This window comes from Amblyomma mixtum, chromosome 2 (assembly GCF_055824585.1).
Source record: "Amblyomma mixtum isolate Tamu chromosome 2, ASM5582458v1, whole genome shotgun sequence".
NCBI lineage: Eukaryota > Metazoa > Arthropoda > Arachnida > Ixodida > Ixodidae > Amblyomma > Amblyomma mixtum.
This window is the reverse complement of record NC_143013.1, coordinates 306,444,211-306,450,311: the sequence shown is the minus strand read 5'-3', so window position 1 is coordinate 306,450,311 and position 6,101 is coordinate 306,444,211. Positions and strand designations below refer to the sequence as shown.

Below are 6,101 nucleotides of genomic sequence, written 5' to 3'. Positions count from 1 at the left end.
GAATAATCATGAGCCTCTCTGCCGAAAACCACTTCAGTAGCGTGTTGCGAATGCGCGCTCTCATACTTGCATCTCATCCTGATACTTTGTTCCCTACAACGTGGAACAACTTTTTGCACACCCGAAGCCGTGGATCGAGCTTATTCGAGCGGAAGCGTTTAGTCACGGAGAAAATGGTACAGTTCCCCACTGTTAGATCTGCTCTCCATCACGCTGAGTTGAACGACAGATATGTATTCGGAATAAGTATATCGAAATACGTGCTTGCTTAAAATCATCTTTGTGTAAATCACCCTCGTGCACTGCGTCGAAGCTTCACACAAATGAATTTTTGACAAATGCACTACTAGGGGCTGAAGAAAAAGAGAAAGAGCAGTAATTCTCGGCGAAAAACGTTCCCCACAGAAACCAGCGGGGAGTTGACCGGGATTCCAGCACTGCATGGATGGGTGCGGCATTGAAGTGTCTGCGCATAACCGCCGGACGCGCGGCTGTGCGCAGCGTAATCGTTCTCCAACTTCCAGCTTTCTTGAACTTTTATTTGCCTTAACTGTCCATGGGACACTGAAATATACTGTTGTGAACATATCGATGAGAATATTTTCCTGCGCTCGCTCTGAGTGGTTGAGACTACCATAGAAAACGAATGGGGCGCGTTTTTGACAAAAATTGCAGGAGACACTTAAGCTTCGCCTTCAGGGTATGACGCGGTAGTTTTAGTGGGTTAACGCCCATGTATGCGGACTTTACATTCATAGATCCCTGGGAGTATTTATACCTTTCCTATAGCGCAGTGGTGCAGCGGTTAAGCGACGGTCCTGCGATGACAGGTCCTGCCGTCGATGGGTTGCCGTCGACCTAGGTTGCTCCTCGTGGTCAATTTCTCGCGACCAATCGTTAATTTAACGACCACCCGCCACTGCGTGCAGTTTGCGCACAATCCGGTTGGCGGGTTGAAATGACGCCACAAGGTCACGTGACTTAGGTGTCCCACCTAGATTGGTTCTTCGGTGATTTTTCGCTCACAACGCCGACGCCGATAACGCCGACAACGCGCCGACTCCGGATTTTGTGCGTAATGGGGCCTTGCATTAATAAATAGCGGTAAAGTACAAACGTACCGAGGAGGGATCTGCGGATATATTGATTGCTTAGCGCCTGTCTTACGATGTTCAATTCGACTCAATTCAATGTTCATTTTGCATTTTTATTAAGATAAAAATGCAGAGAGCGAGGGCAAAAATCGGCTCTGCGGCAAGCTTAACTGGGTGCCCACTACTGCAACAGCTCTTCAATAACGGTTTAATGAAAGTGCGAACGATTCGCAGCACGTGCAATTTTTAAGCCGCTTAATGTTCCACGCAACAATATTCAAAATACAGAAAACTTGCGTAGCAGTACTATCACAGACCTGAAGGATGGCAGTGATAATAAACAAGCTCGCCATAAGAGGAGGGAAAAAAAGTAACAAAGACAAATTTGAAACACAATCTACAGTACCGTAAGTTACTGTGGATTACATACGACGCATTACATACAACTTGTTTTATTTATGAACATGGCTGACAGAGCGCAACAAAAATGGCGTTCATAAACAACTTCCCGTCGAAAAAATGCGCATGTCTAGAATTTCTGGGTATGGGATGCAGTATCGCGACCAGCATCGAGTATGTGGTCCTGTATACAGTCAGTTGGTATAGTTAAACAGCTTCTTGCCCGGGTATCAGTTCCAGAAAAACAATGCTAATCATATCATTAAGCCTGCCGCAGATTTGTCTAGCGCAACAGGCCAGCTTGTTTTTTAGAGCCTCCTTCGGAGCACTCTCGGAGCGCTGAGATATCCCTGCACTGTATTTTGCAACGTGATATACCTGGAGATTCCTCGCTGGTGGTATAGCGTCCGACGGAGTTACATCATGCACGCGCTCTTTCGTGCCTACCGGCCCGTCCCGCTATCTTGCCCGCACTCTTAGTGTATCCATGTGTATAGGCTGCCGTGTCGGTATACCAAAGACCGTGAACAGTTCTGAGTGCTACTGAAGAGCGCAAGCGATAAGAAGCTACTGGATTCAACGAAAAGGGTTGCGCGAACAAGGCGATCACAAAGAGTAACAGGTCTGGCGCAACAATCTCGTCTCCTGTTGTGAACGTTTCGTTTGCGCCAACCTGGTCGTTGAATACGACATGCGCCGACTTGCCCAGCAATGCATAAATTCTGTTAAGCAGTCGACTGAACCTAAGCCGTGGCATGCCATGCAAAACATATATACATGTCCAACATTCTCGGACAAAAATTTTGAAAATTGGAAAATTGTAAGAAGCTGTTACGGAATATTTAAGGTCCATTCTTCTGATATGTAGCAAAATTCTTCTTTTAAAGTGTTTCCATCAAGAAGTTAATGCTGCCATAGAAAACCAATGGAGAACGCTTTTGACGATAACAAAAATGTTAATAGAAAAAAACATAAGACTGCCGTCGGGTAATCTGAGGATATATTGATTGTTGCAGTGAAATCTTACATTATATGAAAAAATTGCTTTAATAAATGGTTTCCAGCTCAAGAATGCGTTTGCCCAGAATTGCTGGGTATGAGTAAAAGGAACGTAAGCGTCGCATTATCTCAGTGAACTTGACAGTTAATAGGCTCTGATCGCCTCCGTGAAATAGACAGTACACGTCAGCGACGTTTCATTTAGATTCACAGCGGTCGCGCCGCAAAAAAAATACAAAATACTTAAACTGTCGGCTGAGCGCCGTCTCTATTCACAGGAAACCCGCCGCGGTGGCTCAGTGGTTACGGCGCTCGGCTGCTGGCCCGAAAAACGCAGGTTCGATCCCGGCCGCGGCGGCCGAATTTCGATGGAGGCGAAATTCTAGAGGCCCGTGTACTGTGCGATGTCAGTGCACGTTAAACAACCCCAGGTGGTCAAAATTTCCGGAGCCCTTCACTACGGCGTCCCTCATAGCCTGAGTCGCTTTGGGACGTTAAACCCCAATAAACCGAACCCCAATAAACCAATCTATTCACAGACCAGCGCCCTCCTTTGGGAGACACTGATCACTTTCGGGCAGTTTCACAACGTTCACCACGCGGTGACAGCCAAAGCTGTCGCTGTCGTTTACGTCACACGTAGGTAGCGCACGAGTCCGAAAAAAACTGTGTAGTGTTTTTTTTTTTTTCTACGATTTATTCCTTAGCCTCTTCGTCATTGGCCAGTCCCGCATTTCCTATCAAAGCCGGCCATTTAGATTTCTTGACAGATATCAGTCGCAACGTCACTGGCGGCAGTTATGCCATTAACAGGCAAGCAGGATGAATCACAACAAGCATCTTTAGGTAACGCTGTCCATGCTGGTGGACTCGACCATGCATCCGCGTTCCAGCCAAGCCTCACATATCCTCCTGTTATCCACGCTGCGTGCTTATCACTTTAAATGCGCTGGCGACACATTTATCGAACAACCTCGTGGAAACCTTTCTATAATCGCCGGTTTCAGAGCGCAGTGCAAACAGGATCAAGGAACGTCTTGCAATCCGCGTGCTTTAAAACCAAGTTCGCCCCTCAGAAAATGCTCGGTCGACACTGCATTGCACGCCATCATGGAATGCACCTTTATTTTGTCATCATGTACCTGACTTCAGCAAAGAAAGAGTGTTCGCAGCCGGTGGTTCCACTGCCAGTTCCGAACATGCTGTCCACACGTACGCTACCGAAAGTGCATGTAAGTTACATCCACTAAAACCAGGGATCGGGGTGCAAGCTGCAGGCACGTCATCAGAAAGCCGCCCGAGCCCAATTGTCGGTACACAACAACGTTCTGTGGTTAACCCTTGCTGTGTAATCACGTAGTTTACGTAGCGAACACAGGACGAAGACACAGAAGGCATACACACGGCGCTGAATACACATTCCAAGCCGTGTGCTTGTTTTCTGTCCTCCATATTTTACGTGCTGCACAAATCACGCGTAAAAACCAAACTAGCCCAGAAAGTGACACTTTTGTGCATTCCCGATAGGCGAACATTGGTAGCTAGCTAACGGTTCTAGAGAGTGAACAGCATTGTGCAGTCAGTGCCTGGTTGGCTGCGCCGGCTTCGCCTTCCATAGTGCTGCACCTTTTTAGCGATGCGCGCTGACGCCGGAAAGTAAACAGCGCTGCGCGATAGGCATCGAATGATTTATCTTCCTCTGATGGCTGCGAACAATGAAAGGGGTCTGCTCAGACGTGAACCGGTGGTGTGTTATCTTCGCCGCATACCCGTGGTCGCTATGCGAGACCGCGCCTGTTGTCACAGTTTTGCACAGCCTACCTGGACTTGCCGCAGCCCGCTTGTATCGATACCAAGAGCCTGCAGAGATCGTTGTGCTTTGCTTGGCCTCTTTTTCTCACTTTGGAAAGAGGCAATGACGAAGTTTCTACCGAAGCAGTGCTGATTCGTAAGCATTTTAAGTAATTCCATGACAGCTAATCAATATTATTACTAATTGCCAATATTAAGTACTGCTTGCTCAGACATTGCAACATATCTTGTAAATCAACTCAGTGGCCTCGACATTATACCCCCGGAAAATACTGGCAAGGAAAAGTTTATGAAAATTCATTTCGGTGCCGCTGGGGGTATTTTCAATAGCTAAACGAAGATAAAAACTGTGAGAACTGAGCGCATTTAATTACAAGGGCTCCACAGTACATGAGATCGACACCGCTCGAATCCGCCATTGTAATGAGCTGGTAGCAGCTGATAATCCAAAGGAAAAAGTGTCGTATTAGTCGAGTCATCGTACCCACATATTGATGCAACGAATGCAGAACAACGCTATTAGTAGGGGTTGGGGTGTACGGCTTTTATTTTTTGAAAATTCGGCGGTCTTATTTCTGTTTATATTTCAGAACACGGTTCGGTTCTTTTTTTTTCAGCGAATAAATTACTGACTTTTTATCGGCGATATAATGTTGCAGTCTGGTGCGGTCAAAAGTCACTTAAAGATCATCTTGGCGTCTATGTCGGCATAAACAGTCTAACCAGCAATTAACGTGCAAATGGTAGTACTTGTAGCTATTCTTGTAGAAGGAACTGCTATCGTCATTAAAGGAGTAACGCAAAATGACATCGCCAGCAGAGAAAAACGCAAATAGCCTCATAGCCTCACTTTCTTTGGGACGCTAAACCCCCATAAACAGTAAACCAATGGACGTTTACTGCCAAGAACTAGGGTGACACCTTTATTTATTTATTTATTTATTTATGTATGTATTTATTTATTTATTTATTTATTTATTTATTTATTTATTTATTTATTTATTTATTTATTTATTTATTTATTTATTTACTGAAGGAATTTTTTCAGTTCCATTGAACTCAGCAAAAACGTGTTTATCCGCATAGCAGCATCATTATGAAGCGCGAATAAAGGTATTTTCTTTTCGTGACAGTTCAGTGTTTGTAATGATTGGTGACCAGGAAATTAAAGGCACAGCAACTGTCTCACTTTTTGGTGAACACCTCACCCACGCCGTGAGGAAACAGATCCGAGGAAGATAGGAGTGAAAGAGATGCAGTAGTGGAGGGCTCCAGAATAATTTCGACCACCTGAGGATATTTAACGCGCACTAACATCGCACAGCGCACGGGCGCCTTTTGCATTTCGCCTCTATCTAAACGTGACCGCCGTGGCCCGGTTAGAACCCAAGTACTCCGGCTCAGTATCCGAGTGCTCTAACTACTGAGCCATCGCGGTGGTTGCAAGTTCATGACCGAAGTTGACCAGCAGTGTAGTTTAGTGTACTAATGTTTCGAAAAAAAAAAAAAAAACGACGGGCAGTTCTCTGAATAAACTCTGTTGACAGAGATTTTCTATTCGCATAGAGTTTTTGCTCTACACGTAGGCTGTAACTGGCAAGGGCGCACAACGCACTGATTCGTTGCGATGAGATAGACTAAAAAAAACGAGACACGTAAAATTAAACGATGCAAACCCACAGCTCCTGACTTCATTACCAACGTGATGAGTTCGAATCGTAGAGAAAGGGAAAATATTCGATCTTCAGCTCCAAATTTCTCAGAAATGAAAGCAGTTCTTTCTGCCGAACAAAGAGT

The 6,101-nt window shown here is 45.5% G+C and overlaps 1 protein-coding gene across 1 annotated transcript in view; it reads right to left on the bottom strand.

The window, feature by feature from the left end:
• HPS4 (Hermansky-Pudlak syndrome 4 protein) overlaps window positions 1-6,101 on the bottom strand; it is a 69,193-nt gene that overhangs the window by 56,932 nt on the left and 6,160 nt on the right. The gene's annotated exons all lie outside the window — the stretch shown is intronic.